At 45.6% G+C, this 20,759-nt stretch overlaps 1 protein-coding gene across 1 annotated transcript in view; it reads right to left on the minus strand.

Annotated features, from left to right (window-relative positions):
• TMEM94 (transmembrane protein 94) overlaps positions 1 to 7,716 on the minus strand; it is a 34,749-nt gene extending 27,033 nt beyond the window's left edge. The window contains exon 1 of the mRNA XM_073797079.1: positions 7,568 to 7,716. The gene's annotated coding sequence lies outside the window, so the exon portion shown is untranslated. The remainder of the gene's footprint in view (positions 1 to 7,567) is intronic.
• Between the last annotated feature and the right edge of the window lie 13,043 nt (positions 7,717 to 20,759).

Genomic DNA, 20,759 nt, shown 5'->3' on the forward strand with positions numbered 1-20,759 from the left:
ACATTTGATGAGTGAAAGAAGCCACACATAGGGCTTCCCTGGTGGTGCAGTGGTTGAGAATCCACCTTCCAATGCAGGGGTTCAAGCCCTGGTCCGGGAAGATCCCACGTGCCACGGAGCAACTAAGCCCGTGTGCCACAACTATTGAGCCTGTGTTCTAGAGCCCGCAAGCCACAACTACTGAGCCTGCGTGCCACAACTGCTGAAGCCCGTGCACCTAGACCCCATGCTCCGCAACAAGAGAAGCCAACACAATGAGAAGCCCGCACACTGCAACGAAGAGTAGCCCCCGCTCACCACAACTAGAGAAAGCCCATGCGCAGCAACGAAGACCCAACACAGCCAAAAAAAAAAGCCACACACAAAAGAGCGCCTAGTGTATGATTCAATTAATATAAAATTCAGAACAGGCAAAACTAATCGATAGTGGCAGCAAGCAGATCAGGGGTTGCCTACGGGCAGGGGAGGGAATGACTGAAAAGGGCACAGGGATCTTTTGTTTAATATCTTGACTGTGGGTGGTGACTACAGGGATATGTACATTTGTCAAAATTTTTTGAACTATATACTTAAATAGGTGCATATCATTGTATGGAAATGGCGTTGCCTCCATAGAGCTGATTTTCCAAAAGTACAGGGGAATCCGAGCTCAACTAACCTCTAAAATGCCTAGCACGTGCAAGATTTGGCAGATATAAAAGAGAAAGGACAATGAAGCAAACATTTATCCAGCGCCTGTAGTGTGTTACAATAGCAGATACTTAGTAAGTATAAGGAATGGTCCTGTTTTCAAAGAAGTATAAGATGCGGTCCCTTCCCTAGAGGGATTTATAATATAGTGGTTTGGGCTATTATGAAAAAAGATAACAATTCGAGTTGGCATTGACATACTAAATGAGAATTGTAAACGGGTGCTTAGGAGTAGGAAGAGGAAGGGCTGCCCAAGCAAGAGCCACAAGTCCCAACCAAGGCACCAGGGAAGAAATGCAGGAGACTTTTTTTTTTTTAAATTGGGGTATAATTTACAATGTTGTGCTAGTTTCAGGTGTACAGCAAACTGAATCTGTTATACATATACATATATCCACTCTTTTTTAGCTTCTTTTCCCATACAGGCCATTTGAGTATTGAGTAGTGTCCCCTGTGCTATGGAGTTGGTCCTTATTAGTTATCTATTTTATATATAGTAGTGTGTATGTGTCAACCCAATCTCCCAATTTATCCCTCCTCCCGGGAGCCTTTTTGAAAGATAGTGATCTGACCTATTTGGTTAGAGCAGAAGGCCTGAGTAGGTCAGACTGAAGAAATAAATGAAGAAATAAATGACCACATAGGACAGGGAATCAGGGGCCCGTGACACAAAGACACCCTGAGGAGTCACTTAAGGTTTCTGAGTAGGTCCCAGGATTTTAAAAGGGTGGAGAATGGATCAGAGGGGAAAGGGAAAGAAATTACAGGCAGAAGAGTTAGAAGAAAATTACAATAACCCTGGTTTGCCATGACGAGTATCTAGACAAAGGCGGCAATGAGAACGAAGGGGTCGATGCTTCCTGCTGCCAAGCTCAGAACCAACATCAAAAAGAACTAGCGCGGGGACTTCCCTGGTGGCGCAGTGGTTAAGACTCCACCCTCCCAATGCAGGGGGCCTGGGTTGGATCCCAGATCAGGGAACTAGATCCCACATGCATGCTGCAACTAAGAGTTTGCAAGCTGTAACTAAGAGTTTGCAAGCCACAACTAAGGAGCCCGCCTGCTGCAACTAAGACCCGGTGCAGCCAAATAAATAAATATTTTTTAAAAAAACAGAACAAAGAAAAAAGAATGGGTGCCCAAGGTTCAGGCTGAGGGTGAGCTGAGGAGTTGGCTGTCCTTACCTCTTCCAACACAATCTTCATTAGCTCTGCTGGCACTCTAGGCACGCCCAACACACCAAAAACACAATTTGGTGGACTCTACTCAGCTGAAAGTGTGCTGATGGATGCATGGATATTCAGTGGGAGGGAGGTTTTTAATCACAAGTCTCGGGGTTCTATCCTTGGTGGCATCCTAGTCAATATCTTTATCAATAACTTGGGTGAGGAAACAGATGGTATGCTAAACAAATTCTTGGATAGCACAAAGCTGGAAAGGAGATCAAAGTCAAGCTCCAGGAAGATCTTGACAGGCAGAAATGATGGGCCAAATCTAATAGATTCAATTTAACTGTAAGAGGTTCGATATTAACTCCTACCCTTAGGTTCAAAAACTACTGTAGTAAACTACTACAAATGGCTTAATTAAATGCATTTTCAAAATAAACGGCATGGCCGCCCAGAGTTCACTCACATTTAGGCTGCATTAACAGATATGCCAAGTCCCCCCAAAGACAGGGCTAAGTCTCATTCCTGTGCATTTCAGAGCACACCTGAAATATCTTGTTCATTTGTGCAACACACACTTTAAGAAGGACACTGACTAAAATGCAAGGCTTCCAGAAAACAGCAACCAGGTTGGAGAAACTATCACATGAGGATTAATGGAAGGGACAGAAGATGCTTGGCCAGGACACCTAAAACACATCAGGTTAGAGCAGAGACAGAAGGGCATGATGGCTGCCAGGGGAAATAAGGGCCAGGCTTACTCTGGGAGGCTCCAAAAACAGGGACTAGATTAGGGGGAGGAAGCTATACGGAGGCCGACTGGGACTTAATATGAGCAATATCTTTTTTTTTTTTGGCTGCGTGGCTTTTGGGATCTCAGTCCCCATCAGGGATTGAACCCGTGCCATGGCAGTGAAAGCCTGGAATCCTAAACCACTAGGCCACCAGGGAACTCCCAAGCAATATCTTTTATACATATTAGAACTGCATAAAGAAAATGGAAGAGGCCACCCTGAGAGGCAATGAGCTCCCCATCACTAGAGGGATCCAAGTAGAGGTGGGGAATTATGGAGCTAATAAATACATCAGGTAGCAAATAAGAAAGAGATGGCTTTTTATGGTCTCTTCTAACTCCGAGAGACTATGAAATCAAGAAATCCAGTAGCATCTACCCATGAAAAGATGCTCAACTCTACCCACAATAAGAGACATTCAAATTAGACTACCCCAGGGGAACAAAGCTGGAATATTTTCACCACTGGACATCAAGGTTTTATAAAGCTACAGTAATCGATGCAGTGTGGTGTTGGCCTGGTAATGGAGTCTAGAAATAGACCCAGACATATAGGGTCAATTGATTTTCGAAAAAAGGTATAAAGGCAATTCAGTGGAAAAAAAGTCTCTTCAACAAATTGTGCTGGAACAATTGAATATTCAGATGCAAAAAAAAAAAAAAACCTTGTAAATATAGCTTGCACCACATACAAGAGTTCACTAAAAATGGATCATAGACCTAAATGGAAAAGTGAAACTATAAGATTTCTAGAAGAAATAATGGGAGAAAACCTTTGTAACTTTGGGTTGGATTTCTTAGAATCAATACCAAGAGCATAACCTACAAAAGAAGATATTAATAAACTGTAACTGAGTGGCTGAGGATACGAGTGGGAGGAAGAATTTTCACTGTATATACTTTTGCGCCTTTTGATTTTCAAACCATATGAATGTACCAAATGTTTCTTTAAAGAATCAGCAACCTCTCACTCCTGGGGATATATACCCACAAGAAGTGACAACGGGGACCCAAACAGATATCTGTACTCTCATGTTCACAGCAGCACTATTCACAATAGCAAAGGTGGAAGCAACCTAAGTATCCATCAACAGATGAATGGATAAACAAAATGTGGCCTATACATACAATGGAATATTATTCAGCCTTCAAAAGGAAGACAATTCTGACACATGCCACATGGATGAACTGTGAAGACCTTACACTAAGTGAAATAAGTCAGTCACAAAAGGACAAATATTGTATGATTCCTCTTATTTGAGGGTCCTAGAGTAGTCAAATTCCTAGAGACAGAAAGTAGAATGGTGGTTGCCGGGGACTAGAGGAGGGGGGAATGGGAAATTAAGTGTTTAATGGGGACACAGTTTGGGAAAATAAAAAAGTTCTGGAGATGGATGGTGGTGACGGCTGTGTAACACTGTGAATGTACTTAATGTCACATAACTGGTTAAGATGGTAAGTTTTGTATTACGTATATTTTACCACAATAAAAAAAAATCAGCAACTTCTGGGAATTCCCTGGCAGTCCAGTGGTTAGGACTTGGCGCTTTCACTGCCGAGGCCAAGGTTCGATCCCTGGTTGGGGAACTAGGATTCCAAAAGCCACTTGGTGTGGCAAAAAAAAAAAAAAAAAAAAAAAAAAAAATCAGCAACTTCTGATTTTGCAATTGGTTCTGGCTTACATTACAAGGAATATTCACCCACTGCATTCCATGTCAACTTTAGGGATGTTTATGTTTTTTTTTTCAAATATTTATTTATTTAGGCTGCTCCTGGTCTTGATTGGGGCATGCGAACTTCTTAGTTGAGGCATGCATGCAGGATCTAGTTCCCAGACCACGGATTGAACCCAGGCCCCCTGCATTGGGATCGTGGAGTCCTACCCACTGGACCACCAGGGAAGTCCCTATGCTCTTTTCAATACACCTTTGAGTCTCTCTCCAGTATATATCTTTTTGCAGGTGTCTCCCAATATTTTTCTCTTCACCTTCCTACTAAGGAAGACTGCTATCAGGAATCTCTTTTTCAAGATGATCCTGAAATTAAGAGAACTGGGTTCATATCATTACACTATTTCTAGTTTCCCAAAGGCCGCTGTGAGCCCTGAAAGGGTCTCCTTCCCTTGGGCACCCCTCATTCCCCATCACTCTAGGCCTTTGGATGCAGGCATCAGGCCGGGTCTAAATCTGGTCCTTAACCTACTTGCCACGCCACGTGATCCTGTTTACTACTGGCTCGGCAACCACAGGCAAAGCAAAGCTTATTATTACACGAACCCCTGGTCACCAAACCACACATTTCTGGCTGGCTCGTCCCTTCAGAAGAAAAACATTCCTGCTGCAGCCCTGGCTTAGCCTTTAGTTCACCTGTGTACTGTAAACAAATCTGGGCCTGCTCAGAAACCAGAGTTCAAACAATATTTTTAAAGGAGCCTGGCTTTTAGGTCAAGAAAGACGCTCTCGTGAAACCAACGCTGATCCAATACCCAGATAAAAAAGATTAGCACACGTTGACCGGCAGAGGAGTGCCAGCCACGACTGGGAACCTTCTCACTTAAACGCCAGGAATGGATTTGAGAAAGGCTATTCTCAGAGCTCCAACTCGACTCAGGTGAGGTTAAGTCAAGCCTTGGGTGTAGGTCACATTGACAACAGCGCTACTCCCTCGCCCCATAGAAATTGTTTCCCAAGCCTGACACTGGGGAAGCAGCAGCGGGAGGAACCGAAGGAGAGCGACTTTCATTCCTCCTGAGTTCTGCAGGAGTTAAGCTTTCCGAAAGGCTGATTTTCAGCACTTGGAGCTGGTACTCCCTAGCAACTTCTCAAAATAGAAATGTGAAGGGCTTTCTGTTTTCTTCCATCTCACCGCCCAGCCCTGGCTCTCCCGGACTAATCTTCTGATGTCAGGTCACCACAAACAAGGGGTGGGAGTGGGGGGTAGGGTAGGGGTTCAAGGGCAGTTAACTCTCAATTCTTTGCTGTTTGGTTATCCAAGGGGATGGTCTGTACTCCAACTCCCTGGCCAATGCACTTCTCCATGGTCTCCACCAGTTTCCCTGTCTGTCGTTCTGACAAAAACCAGCGAGCAAGGAAGTTACAGCTGACATGGCAGTTGAAATAAGCCTTGCGGAATACATACAGTATGTGGATTTTATGTGAACATTTACCCCCAGTTCCAGTTCCAGTTAATGACAGTCTACGTTCTGATGTCTTCTGATCTTTACAGTTTTTTTTTTTTAACTCCATGGATCATTTTCATTTGACTTTTTAGAAAATGAACCTTACTTGTGCCATTTAAAAAAAAATTAAAACTACCTCGTTGGATTACTAAGATCAGCTCTTCTTTTACCAAGATCACCATAAAGACATACCACCATGGTATTTCTTCTTTCTTCAGTGCTTCTTAACCTTCTTCTGCCTCTGCACTATTCTTAAACACAATCACACTCTCATTCATAACACCTCTAATGACAGTGGTTCCCCCAAACGGAGGAAGGGCTACCTTGTCCTGACTCTGCCCCTCCCTGCCTTTCCTGAGAACCACTAATTTACACCCACAAACAGAGACTACAATAAATATTAATACAAGAAATCAGCCAGTGAACTACCTGCTGGTTACTTAAAATTAAAAAATGCAAAAATATATTTAGAACCTAGTAAGTCCTAGACCCCATCCAAGGTATCCTTATATACAGACCACCTCATTTAATGCCCACAACCGCCCTGCAAAGGCTGAGAGAAGTTAGGGTACTTGGTTTTCTCAGATCACACCTAGGAAACAACCGGCTTTAGTGGATAAAGGACTCAAGAATCTGGACTTCAGAGTTCCAGTCCTGGGACCTTGATGACCCTGGCCCTTTGCCTCTCCCAACAGTTAGTCTCCACATTTGTAAAATAAAACGTTAAAATTCCCTCCTGACTTCCATCTTCTAAGAGTACCCAGGCTTAACTGAACTGTGTCACTACAGCTGAGGTGAGGGTCTTGGATAAAGCATGAGAAAACTATCATCGTCCCCAGTACACAAAATCACACACAAGAAGGAAAAGGGATTCGATACAGAGCTCCCTCCTTTTCTTCCCCAAGAGCCACACACACAAAAAAAGAGGGTGGGATGTAGCAGCACGTGACCAAATCAACGAACACGCCAAAGTGCAGCCCGTGGTCACACACCAATGAAAGAGCAGGGTTTCCCTCGTAACTGGCACCGGGCAGGGGCTCACACAGCAGCACACGAGGGACTTTAAGAACTGGCTTCAGCGGTGAGCAGCAGAGGAACGAGAGCACAGCAGAGAGATCAGTTTATAGGGTAGGAAGTAATGTTCCTCTGGTTGCTTCTAAGGAGTCTTTAAACAACTTTTTGGAAAGGCGGAAGGGGGCGGGGGCTGGTGGGGGGGTGGCAGGCAGGGCATGCTCCAAACTGCAACGTCGCTGCTCAGGGTTGAAAAGCCCCTCCGCCTCCATCCACCTGGACACAGGGGACGTAGTCAGCACGAGGGCCCGGACGGCAGCTGAGTGCGCGCGCAGGGGAGGCAACCGTATGAACTGGGGGCGGGATGGGGACTCCCAGAGATCTATAAATAAACTGAACACCAGCGCTGGAAGCCTTCTGGGCCGGGGCCCAGGCACCGCAATCCTGGGGCAGGGAGTCTTTGTTGGCGGGAGGTTTCGATTTCCGACGCCGGACCCCCAGAGGGCCAAGCCAGGGCCGAGGGCAAGTGTGAGCACCTGGGGGAAGGAAATGGCCAAGAGCTGGAGGCAAGAGCCAGTCCCTTGACTCCTCCACCGAAGGGATTCCCCCGAGACCGTTACCTGGGTGCAGACCCCAGACTCCCTCCCCTCACCCAAGAATCCCGAGGACGCGGAAGGCCGAGCCCCACGCCCCTTTGCTTCGGGCCACGGGCCTTCTAGTACTTACCGGGGCCCGGGGACCAGTCTTCCTCGCCCGCGTCCTCTCCCCTCCCTGCCCCCTCCTCACTTCGCGTCCCCTCCTCCAGGGGCCGCAGCCATGTCCGTTACTGGCAACTCCAAGGGGGTTTGCCTCCTTTCTCGGACAACGGAGTCGCGGGCTCGCTAGCTAAAGTCCTGGGTGTCGATTGGTCGCAATCCGAGACGGGCGGGGATTCTTGGCTTCTTATTGGCTGAGCGGAGCACTAGGCTGTAGCCACAACCTCCCCTCCGGGAGCCTGGCGGAATTAAGTGCCAAGTGATGCCAGCGGGAGAGCGCGCAACCACTGTCCATCCTTTTTTTTTTTTTTTTTTTTCCCACTGTCCATCCTTGAACGTCATGCCGTAGCGTTTTCTGATCCAGAGTTCCTGACCAGCGGCGAGGGCACGGCTTTCACCTAGGTTAGTTTTCCTATGGAATTATCCTAAAAAGATCAACGGGCCGTCCCGACCCCCCCCCGCCTTTCTTTTTAAAATAAGCCCTTTGCAGAGCGCCTGTGTCTCCAAATCTCCCTCCTTGTTGCTGGGAACAAATACCTCGAGACACCTCGCTCAGAGACCTTGGAGGGAGTCCCTCTGGGACCAATACTGCTTCCAAACCGAAGCTGGAGAATCTAAGGCAATACTGCAGTTTTTCTCCTCAGCTCGGCTGAACTCTAAAGGGAAAAACAAGTTTAAAAAAATTTTTTTTTCTAAATAATTAGAGAAGTCGCCTGGGAGACCTCTCTTGGGAAAACAAAGCAAGCCTGTGTCAGTATTTACTTCTGTTTTCCCAGAGATCTAAGTCTGGAGAGTTGTTTTTTTGCTTTTTAGGCTGTTTATAAAACTAGAAGAAGGTCATGGCTGGTCCTGGGAAGTAAGAGCCCCTTCTCCCTGTTAATGAATTTGATTATGTAATTAAATCTCTCTTGCTTTTCAGCTGGACAAGAAGGTGCCATTTCAGTGCCTAATCTTGTACGTTTGAACTGTTTTAGCTGTTGTCTAAAACTGGTAGAATCATGTCCCTTTCCTGAATACAAAAATCTTCTGCCGTTTATCTTCGCCAATAGAAAAAGTCCAAATCTCTCTGCCTGACATCCAAAGCCCCTCATAAATCGACTCAGGCATACATTTCCAGGCTTAACTCCCCACAAACCAAACTACTCCTGCAGCCACATAGATTCACCACCATCCCCTAAATGCCTCTGGGACCCTCCCACCTCTGCTTCTTTGCCCAAGAGTTTCCCTGTGCTTTGTAGGCTCCTTCCTACCAATAAAATCAATGTTCAAATCCACACCCATCCTAAAAGTCTACCCCAAACACTACCTGCCCAAAAGCCTTCCCTGACTTTTAGTCATTGAAACTCTGTAGCACTGAGCTTTTCTTTGTGTCTCCACTGCTGCCTTTACAAAAGTATGCTTTGCACAGAATTATTTTTGTAAGACTTCAAGCAACCTGAAGGCAGCTGGCTTATCCTGGCAGTCCACACAGCACCTTATTTGGGGGCTGGTACCCAGTAAATGTTTGCTGAACTGAACTAGTCAATTGCCTGTATCTAATGTCTTTTCACTTCATCCCAGAAGGTTTATATGGCTGCATTTGGAAGGTTAGCAGGTGTAACATAGTCATCCTGCCCTGCTCCACTTTGTACCCCAGTCGCCTCTGGCCATACTTGTTTCTCTGTTCCGTTGGGTTTTATGAATATCACTCAACAAATTTGAACTGAGTGCCTACCAGTTTCAGGGGCTGTGCCACAGTCCTTCACTGTGCACTGACCATCCCCTCTGTCAGTCCCCCCAGCTATAAAACTTTGCCTAAGATGGGACTTCCCTGGCGTTCCAGTGGTTAAGACTCCTTGCTTCTACTGCAGGGGGCACAGGTTCCATCCCTGGTTAGGGAACTAGGATCCAGCATGCTGCACAGCATGACCTAAAAAATAAAAATTAAAAAAAAAAAAAAAACTTTGCCTAAGAAGTAAATCAAATCACTCGATCCAGGGCTTCCCTGGTGGTGCAGTGGTTGAGAGTCTGCCTGCCGATGCAGGGGATGCCGGTTCGTGCCCGGTCTGGGAAGATCCCACATGCCGCAGAGCGGCTGGGCCTGTGAGCCATGGCCGCTGAGCCTGCGCGTCCAGAGCCTGGGCTCCGCAACGGGAGAGGCTACAACAGTGAGAGGCCTGCGTACTGCAAAAAAAAAAAAAAAAAAAAAAAAAAATCACTCGATCCAAAACATACTGATACACCCACTCTAAATTCACCCTGGCTAGACTTTTTGTGGCTTTGAGGTCTCTATGGCCATGTCTTCTTGGTTGTGTAGTAACCCCAGGCAGCTGTACCAATCCTTCTTCACTTTTCTGGAGCTTTCCCTATCTCTCCCTACCAAAATGACCTTGATGGGAAGACCAAGGGCTTCCAGTGGAGATGTCTCATCTACTTCATCTACTCCTATTCCCCTTTCAACATTCTTCCAGGGAAGAGATACTCCTCTTCCTTTCCCCATCTGTATCCTCAATCCCTTGCCTCACCCCAGCCTATTTCCCATCTCTAGGCTTAGCTTATGCTGTTTGCGGTGCCTGAAATGCCCTTCTCCTTTCTTTCGAACTCCCGATCATCCTTTAAGATCAGATTGGCTTGTCCCTGCTCTGTAGATAACTGTATCATTTCACTTACCACGTTGTTTTATATCTTCGACAGCAAAATAATATTAATAATACATTAGTATCCAAGGTCTCTTTCTCTCCTCCTGGATTCTGTCCGTGCCTGTTAGGTTGCCAGATCATTGCACAGTATCAGAAGAGTAGAGGAAAGGTAGGACTGAGAAAGGCAAGCCTTGAGTGATTGGGTTTACTTTGGATAGGATGCAGAGTTACCGGCAAATGAGAGCAGTTGGGTTTGAAAAGGGAGCAGGAGAAAGTGAAGAGAGAAGAGCCAGGATGGTACGGGGTTAGGGAAGAGCCGGAGGAAGTTTGGAGAGAGGAAAAAGAGAAGCTTTAGAGCAGAGTGAGAAATGCCTTAGGGGAGTAGGTGGAATACCTTTCCCCCGTTAGTCTGATACTGTACAGTGAATGACCTGGGAACCGAACAGGTAAAGACAGAATCCCCCTTAGCAGAGAGGAGGAGGGAAAGAGAAACGAAGAATAGGATTTTAGGAAGGTTTCTCGTAAATCATTTATGTAATTCCCCCTTTGACGTTTTTCTCAAGAGACTACAATGAGATCTGAAGGGCTTCCCTGGTGACGCAGTGGTTGAGAGTCCGCCTGCCGATGCGGGGGACACGGGTTCTTGCCCCGGTCCGGGAGGATCCCGCAGGCCGCGGAGTGGCTGGGCCCGTGAGCCGTGGCCGCTGAGCCTGCGAGTCTGGAGCCTGTGCTCCGCAGCGGGAGAGGCCACAGCAGTGAGAGGCCTGCGTAACGAAAAAAAAAAAAAAAAAAAAAAAAAAGATCTGAAGTTGCTTTGCAATTACTTTTGAATGCCAATTATCATTTCTTTGTATGATTCTGTATAGATACTGGACGTATCCATCCCTAGGCTTTATGTAGTTAATAACATTGTCTAATTATATGTCATTTCTCTTCCTGTGAGCCCCTTGTGTCCAAGGACAATGTCTTCTTCATCTTTGTGTCACTGTCGATTAACAGAGTGCCTGGCACACAGTAGGTGTCTGGTAAATGTTTGTTGAATAAGTGAGCTGGTGCTCAATTATCCTCTCTAGCATCTTTAGTTGCTTCCTGTCCATTGGATCCTTTCCCCTAGCTATATAAACTTTCATAGTTCTCATCTCTCCTTAGAACAAAAGAGGGAGGGGGAACAGTAGAGGGAAAAGAGAAGGAGAAGGGGAGAAGAAAGAAAGAGAGAATGAAGGAGGAGGAAAAAGAGGCCTTCAATACTAAATGGTCTGGGCTATGTGACGCTCCTCTGCCATATAGCTAGTGAATCAACGAGCAAGAAATTCCCTCTCTGTGGGCTTCCCTGGTGGCGCAGTGGTTGAGAGTCCACCTGCCAATGCAGGGGACACGGGTTCGTGCCCCGGTCCGGGAAGATCCCACATGCCGCGGAGCGGCTGGGCCCGTGAGCCATGGCTGCTGGGCTTGCGCGTCCCGAGCCTGTGCTCCGCAACGGGAGAGGCCACAACAGTGAGAGGCCCACGTACCGCAAAAAAAAAAAAAAAAAAAAAAAAAAAAGAAATTCCCTCTCTGTGAACCTAAAACTGCTGTAAAAATATGAAATCTTAATAAAAAATTAATTAGAAAAAAAGGGGACTTCCCTGCCAGTCCAGTGGTTAAGACTCCATGCTTCCACGGCAGGGGGCACGAGTTCACAGCACAGCCAAAAGAAAAAAAAAAAAAAGCTCCCTTTCTGTCTGTGATGTTATGTCTCTGTTAGACTAGCCAGTGTAGTAACACCTGATGACTTCACCTTAGCTACTACAGTCAACAGAGAATCACTGCTTCATTTATTATATTTTGTGGCCCTGGGGAATATTTAAGAGACGTAGCTGAAAAACTCAATGTCGTGTGACTGTAAGAACCATGTTTCAAATATTGTTAAATCAGCCTGGAATAAACTCCTTCAAGACTGACCAACGTGGGCTTCCCTATTGGCGCAGTGGTTAAGAATCCACCTGCCAATGCAGGGGACACGGGTTGGAGCCCTGGGCCGGGAAGATCCCACATGCCATGGAGCAACTAAGCCCATGCGCCACAACTACTGAGCCTGTGCTCTAGGGCCCATGTGCCACAGCTACTGAGCCCATGTGCCACAGCTACTGAAGCCCATGTGCCTAGAGCCTGTGCTCCGCAACAAGAGAAGCCACCGCAATGAGAAGCCCACACACCGCAACGAAGAGTAGTCCCTGCTCACCACAACTAGAGAAAGCCTGCACGCAGCAACGAAGACCCAATGCAGCCAAACAAAAAATACTGACCAACGACGTCATGCTGTGTTGGTCTACCTGCCAATCCGTCAGCAGTATTTACTGAGTTCCCTGCATGTGCCAGGCCTGGGGCTGGATGCTGGGCATAGGTGGAAAAAAAACCTGTCAGGATCACTGCCCTCAAGTGGTTATATTCTACTAGAGGAGACAAGACATTAAGCAAGTAAATAATTATGTCCTCTCAAGTGTGCAAAGTGCAGCAAATGAGCATCTCTAATGGGATCCTGGTGACCACATCTTGGGTGGCTGGGGAAGGTGAGGGAGGAGGTGGCATGTGCAAAGGCCCTGAGGAAGGAGGGTATGAGACTGAGGAACTAAAGGGGATTCCTGCAGGAAAGGGGAAGAGTGGAGTGATGAGAGATGAAGCTGGAGAAGGAGGTGGCAACTCATTCGGGGTCTTCTGCACCACGTTAAGGGTTTTGACCTTTATTCTGAGAGCATCAAAAAGCCATTGGAGGGACTTCCCTGGTGGCGCAAGAATCTGCCTGCCAATGCAGGGAACATGGATTCGAGCCCTGGTCCAGGAAGATCCCACACACTGCGGAGCAACTAAGCCCGTGCGCCACAACTACTGAGCCTGCACTCTAGAGCCCCCGAACCACAACTACTGAAGCCCACGTGCCACAACCACTGAAGCCCGCGTGCCTAGAGCCTGTGCTCCACCACAAGAGAAGCCACCGCAATGAGAAGCCCACGCACAGCAACGAAGACCCAACGCAGCCATTAATTAATTAATTAATTAATTAATTAAAAAAGGAAAAGCCATTGGAGCGTTTTAAGCGAAAGAGTACCTGCGATCTGATTGGTGTTTATAAAAATACTCAGGTTGGCTACTGAGTAGAGAATGGATCATAAGGAAGGAAGAACAGCTTTGAGAGGCCCAGAGAGGAAGCCTGGCAGTAGTGTGAGCAACACCGTCCCTGTGCTAAACTGGTGGCTGCCTGGGTGGTGAGTAGATGTCTTAAGAGATCTTTAGCGGGTGAACCAGGCAAAACTTAGTGATTGATTGGACTTAGGGTCTGGGGAGAAAGAGGGAAGGGTGACTCCTAGGTTTCTACGCCCTTGACCTCATATAGTGTCAGTTATAACGACAAAGCACCTGTTCAGCTCCAGGTGCTTCAGAAAGGCTAATTTAGAGCAAAGGACTGAACACAACATCAGCCGGAAAACATCGCTGTTTGTTTGTGACTTCACTTCACCTCGATGGAAACATGGGAGGTGAGTAAGAAAATGTGAGCAACTCAGCAGGGCTGATTCAGGTTCTTGAACAAGGAGTGACACGCTGAATCCCATCCATGCAGAAACACGCTCCTCTCCCCTCGCACTGGAGCATCCTTCGTCTTGCACCGTCCTTTCAGCCTAATCAGGTGTTTAAAAGTGACAGGGTGAAATGGTGATTGTTTAGATTCCTGGGCTGAAATTCTTTTAACTTGTCTGAGCTAAACGCCACAATCAATTAGAGTCCCTTGCCAGAAATCATACTTTCGGGGTCGACATTCTGCAAATGGCTAAGTGTTGATTGTTGCTGCAGCCGAAGCTTCAGACCCACCTATGGACACTTCCAGGCTCTTTGAAAGGAGGGACCAAATGATCAAAGGACGTGAGCAGACAATTTACATAAGAAGAAACCAAATATTAGGAATTGTTATTTTGGAAGAAAGATTCAATCTCACTAATAAGCAAAGAACGTTAAATTAAAACAAATCCAAGGAACTCCCTGGTGGTCCAGTGGTTAGGATTCGACACTTTCACTGCTGAGGGCCCAGGTTCGTTCCCTGATCAGGGAACTAAGATCCCGCAAGCTGCGCGGTGTGGGACAGCCCCACAAAACAAGAAAAATGAAAACAAATCCAGAGGAGCCATTTCCCATTTGTTCAATTAAATAAAATAATAAAATTTAATAATGCTGAAACTGTAGTGAAACTGGTAGGTTTAAGCATTACTTTTTGATTGCAATCTACATTCTTATAATATCTGTACTGGGCAATCTGATAGCAGGTGATAAAGAACCATAAAATGATCAACTCTTGATTATCTCTTTTTATGGCAGTACAGCTTTAGGAAATAATTCCAAAGCTTTGTTTGGGTGGGTGGCAGATACAGCAGCGAACAAGTAGATAAAAATCCCTCCCCTCACGGAGCTCCCATTGTAGTTGGAGACATGGGGGAGAGTTGCTGACAGATGAGTGTGTCAGATGATGGTAAACGGTATACAGAAAAACAGTTGGGGAAGTGAATGGAGAACACCAAGGGTTGGGATAGTTTGAGATGCGGTGACAAGAGAAGGCTTCACTGAGAACATATATACAACCTTCTGGACTTTATTAGAAGTTATTTTGAACAGTGTGTATGTGTGTGTGTGTTTTAACATAGTCGTTTCTCTTGCAGGATCTGATGGCCAACACCTTGAATCTGTTAGCAGAGTGGGGTGGATATAAGCGGGGGGGGGCTTGTGGTATAAGTGGGGGCTTGATATGTCTCAACTCCTAAATATGTTTGGTTTTTTGTTTCTTTGTTTATTCAAATGATGACAAAGTCTGGGGTGTGGCATGGGGGTCAAGGGCTGAAATAACATGGATGTTAGGGATTCTTATCTAAGAGGGCAGGAAACTTAGTAGCTAACCTGCAACTGCAAGATAGTTGAGTTCTAGATATCGAAAGCACAACACCATGATCATAGTCAGCAATACTGTGTCATATAATTCCAATTGCTAAGAGACGAGATTTTTTTTCTTTTGGCCGAGCTGCACAGCTTGCAGGATCCTAGTTCCCCAACCAGAGGTTGAACCCAGGCCCTGAGCAGTGAAAGTGAAGAGTCCTAACCACTGGACCGCCAGGGAATTCTCTAAGAGGCTAGATCTTAAATGTTCTCAACACAAAAAAAGAAATGATAATTATGTGAGTTGATAGAGGTATTCAGTAACGCTACGATGGTGATCATCATCGCAATATATAAATGTATTAAGTCAACATGTTGTACCCTTTAAACTTACACAATGTCATCTGTCAAGTATATCTCAATTAACAACAAAAAAAACTTGACATCTAAGCTCTTGGATGGGTTGTCCATACAGGGTCATGGTAGAACTTGGAGCAGAGTATGAAATGTGGGGTCACAGATGATTGCCAGATGGCATGCACCTCGAGAGAGGGAGTTTTCATGAGGAAGGAACCAGAATGGCCTGGAAGGAGTCAGAAAAAAAAAAAAAAAAAAAAAAAAGCAAGGAAAACCATGCATCTGCTTCCCTTCCCAACTTGAGTTTGGGAGAACTCCGCCTCCCCTCAAGAGCTGCAGGAAAAGTGGCCTCTTCATGGGAAAGCCACTCCGTGGGTGAAGGAGGGGTTAGCACGAGCATCCTTTGAAGATGCTGAGGCTGTTAGAGATTTCCTCCTCAAAGAAACAAGGGCTTCAGATCACACAGGAGGAAGGTTTGGAGGGAGGTAGCAGTGGAGGAAATGGCTCAGACTGGTATTTGGGGTCGTGCCTGAGGATAACTGGTATGTGAGGCCAGGTAAAATTATCTGGGATGTTGATTCTTGAGTGGGAAGCTCCTATGTTCCTTCCTCAGTTGCCAAGAGCCTTTTGCCTCTAAGTTGTGAGTGATATTTTTAGGAGAAGCTGCTCCTCTAATATCTGCAGAAAGCCGTAGTGACGTCTCACTGACGAGGACCTTCTCTTGAGCCCTTTGACTCACTCGAGAGATCCTCTGGGGAAACTTTGTTGTAAATACTGAGAATGAGGCAATTCTGACACTTGTTTGTCCTCCTGAAGAGCAATCCTGAAACAGGGACACAACTTTACAACACAATATGAACATCTGGCTGCATTCCCTTCCCGAGACTTAAATCTCCGGATGACGGTGAATATCCACACAAAGACTTGGTTCATAATACAGCAAATCCCCTACATACGAACAAGTTCCGTTCCGAGAGTGCGTTCGCAAATCCAATTTCTTCATAAGTCCAACAAAGCTAGCTTAGGTATCCAACTGACATAACCGGCTATATAGTACCGTACTGTAATAGGTTTATAATACTTTTCACACACATAATACATAAAAAACAAACAAAAAATAAAACATTTTTAATCTTACAGTACAGTACCTTGAAAAGTACAGTAGTACAGTACAACAGCTGGCATACAGGGGCACGTTCACATCTTTGAAAGTTGCATACAACTTGAAGGTTCGTCTGCAGGGGACTTACTGTAGCTCCAAATGGGAGACTACTCAAATGTCCATCAGCAGGAGAATGGATAAACAACGGTGGCATGTTCACAAAAGGGAACACCCTGCAGCAGTAAAATAAACAAACCACCGATACACAATATAAATGAATTTCACAGACATTATAGTGAAAGCAAGAAGTCAGACAGAGAAGATTACATACCATACAGTTCCATTTATATGAACATCTAGGACAGGGATGGGGGTGTGGATGAGGACCGACTTCAAAGGGGCATGAGGGAAATTTGGGGGGGATGAAGCAAATGTTCTATATCTAGATTAGAGTACAGAGTTACATAGGTTTATCTATCAAAACTCATCAAGCTATACACTTAAAATCTGTATGTTTTAGTGTATCTAAATTACACCTCAGTAAGAAATACATATATATGTATATATTCTTATTGAGGTATAAGTTAATATATATAGATATATATGTATCTATAGATAAAGATACATTACAGATATATACATATATAGATATATATGTATCTATAGATAAAGACACATTACAGATATATACATATCTATATCTTTAAATACAAATATATCAATATAGCTAGAGGTATACGTATATATATATATATATATATATGCATATGTATAAGTATATATATATATATATAAAACGATCTCCTCAGCTGGGCGTGATTGTTGCTCCCAGGGTCATTTAGCAATGTCTGGAGACATTTTTGGTTGTCACGATTGGGGACTGCTATTGGCATCTAACATGTAGAGGCCAGAAATGTTGCTAAGCAAGCCACAAGGCACAGGACAGCCCCCAAAACAGAGGTATCTGGTCCAAAACGTCAGTGGTACGAAGGCTGAGAAATCCCGTGTAGGCTTAGGTGAAGAACCATCATTGTATCATCTTACTGATCTCTGGGTTTCCACGTAGGAGAGGCTTCTATGTTGTTTGCTTTCCAGAAATAACAGCAGTTCACTGACGTCCAGGTCTTCTGTGTGCCGCAAAGCAGCCGTTTTAATCTTCCAGAGTGAAGGCCATATTTCACTGCTTAGCGGTGGGAATTGAGACAGATCTACTCTGCCTGTTGTGGTCAGAGAGTCTGGTGCGTTTCGTGGAGGGGCTGCAGCAGAAAATCCTGTTAGAGGAGGTTGGGTCCGTTTTCTGAGGATCCATGAAAGTTATTATTACCTGAAGAAGAAGGAGAATGCTCCCTCCCCTCAAGCTTTTAAACAGAGAAATGAGACGGTCAGGTTTGGGAGGAAGAAAGATGAATTTGTAGAAGATGAACTCGAAAGAGGAGCCAGTGGAGACAGGAAGCCATCGGAGGTGGTCCAGATGTCAGGTGACAGGGCAGCCACCATCCTTACCCCCCACCCCAACCCCAGACACCATCACCAGCACTTTACTTCCCAAACACCAACTCCAGGCTTCTCTGTCTGGCATTCTAGACTCCTTTTTGCACTGCTTCTTAGCACTTTAGGTGTAAATATCATGTCATTAACTAACTTTTAAGCTCTCTGAGAGCATGGACAGCACCTTACTGCTTTATAATTCCTCACAGATTATCACAATGACTGTTTACATGTACATTCATGTCCTTACAGTGACACCAAAAGTCCTGAAAAGGAAGGAAACTGTCTTCGTTTAGGAAAATACTTGATAAATATTTTAAGGAAAGATGAGACCCATAAGGCCTAGGTCAGCAAGGCCAAACAATAAGAGAATGAACCTAAATGCTCTGCATTGAAAAAAATGAACATCAAAATTGGAGCTGGATGAGAAAGAAAGGAAAGAGCAGAGAGGAAGGCTGAACGATGTGAAGGGATGTTGGAGCCTGAGAGGGCTTTTAGGAAAAAAACATACCCTGGTATGGATTTAAAGTTGCTCGTGTTTTGGGACTTTCCTGGCGGTCCAGTGGTTAGGACTCCGCGCTCTCACTGCCGAGGGCCCAGTTCAATCCCTGGTCAGGGAACTAAGATCCTGCAAGCCTCATGGCGAGGCCAATAAATAAATAAATTAACTTAAATAAAGTTGCTTGTGTTTCTACAGTGTAAACCCCTGCATCTCCCCAGTCCGTCAACAGAGAGATCTACTCATACAGATGCCTGTGTGAGTGTTTGGTTTAGTGAAAATTAAGGCGCAAGTGTATGGGTAACAGGAAGTACACCAGTGGGATTGTGGGAGAATCCCTGAAGTAAACCAGTTCAGCTGGGAACCAGAAAAGCTCATGAGAACATAAGACCCTGCAGAGAATTCTTTCGAATGGGGTTCAGGTTAATGTTGTCTAGATCTAAAAGGACCAAGGAAGCCCCCTGCTGATATCTGAACTACATTTCCATCGCTGTCACAGGGGTCCTCTACCCTGGTAGGTATGCTCACAGGAGAAGGCAGCCAGCTTCCACCCAGTCCAAGAGAACATTGGCTTACCAACAGAGGGGGCCATATTAGTGAAACAGAGTGGAGCCCGTTAAAGAAACAGTAAAACATCTTGCAGAGGAGTGCTCTCTGTTAGTGAGCAGTCAGGACTGCAGAGGATAACAGACATGCTTCCTGGAACATAAACAGCTACTCCTGGCCCTCTCCTCTCTCTCGGAAGAATACATTTTTCTGCTGGCTTCTGGGTCACTCTGGTTTACCTCCTGCCTCACTTGTTACTCCTTCTGAATCCCCCTTACCAGCTCCTCCTCTGATCAGCCTCCAGATATTGGAGGGGAGGGCCTCCTCTCTTCTCTGCTAGAGTATCTCTCTAGGTGGCCAAATTCAGTCTTATGGTCCTAAATACCATGTACATGCTGATGAGTCCCACACTTATATCAGTCTTAATCTCTACTCTTAATCCCAGCTTCACTTACTTGACACCTTCACTTGGATGTCTAACAGACATCTCAAATGTAAAGCATCCAGGGACTTCCCTGGTGGTGCAGTGGTTAAGAACCCGCCTGCCAATGCAGGGGACACGGGTTCAAGCCCTGGTTCGGGAAGATACCACATGCTGCGGAGCAACTAAGCCTGTGCGCTACAACTACTGAGCCTGCGCTCTAGAGCCTGCGAGCCACAACTACTGAAGTCCACACGCCTAGAGCCTGTGCTCTGCAACAAGAGAAGCCCGCGCACCCCAACAAAGAGTAGCACCCGCTCGCCGCAGCTAGAGAAGCCTGCGCAGGAACGCAGGCCCAATGCAGCCAGAAATAAACAAATAAATAAATAAATTTATGGAAAAAGATAATAAAGCCTCCAAAGTCAAGTTCATAGCCTCTTCCCTATACCAGCTTCCTTCTTCCAGTCCCCACCACCACCACCGTGCAGTAAGTGGTACTAGCAAATACCCAGCTGCTCCAGCCACAACCTATCATCTTTGATTCCTTCCCTTTCCTTGCTTCCTGTATTTGATTATCAGCAAGGTTTATGGGCTCTAACTCCAAACTACAACCCTAATCTGTCTACTTCTCACTTCCAACTCTACCACCCTGGTTCAGGCCGCTATCAACACCTGCTCTACTCCTGCAACAGCTCCTAATTATTGATAGGACCCTGCTTCTTCTCCGGCTGCCCCCACCAATCCAGTCTCTGCACAGTGGCTAGGGGGATCTTTTTTTTTCTTTTAATATTTATTTATTTAGGCTGCGCCAGGTCTTAGTTGTGGCACGCGGGATTTTCGTTGTGGCGTGAGGACTCTTTAGTTGTGGCATGCAGACTTCTTAGTTGCAGCATGCATGTGGGATCTAGTTCCCCGACCAGGGATCGAACCCAGACTCCCTGCATTGGGAGCACAGAGTCTTATCCACTGGACCAAGAGGGAAGTCCCTAAAGGGATCTTTTTACAACATAAGTCACAACATGTTGCTCCCTTGCTTGAACTCCTTGAATGGCTTTCCATCATACTTAGACTAAAATCTCATGCCCTTACTATGATGTATTAGTTATCTATTGCTGTGTAACAAATTGCCCCCAAATTTGGTATTTTAAAAACAATAAGCATCTATTATCTCAGACAGTTTCTATGAGTTGGGAATATGGGAGAAGCTTGGCTGCATGATTCTGACTCTGGGGTCTCTCA

Source organism: Tursiops truncatus, chromosome 20 (assembly GCF_011762595.2).
Source record: "Tursiops truncatus isolate mTurTru1 chromosome 20, mTurTru1.mat.Y, whole genome shotgun sequence".
Lineage (NCBI taxonomy): Eukaryota > Metazoa > Chordata > Mammalia > Artiodactyla > Delphinidae > Tursiops > Tursiops truncatus.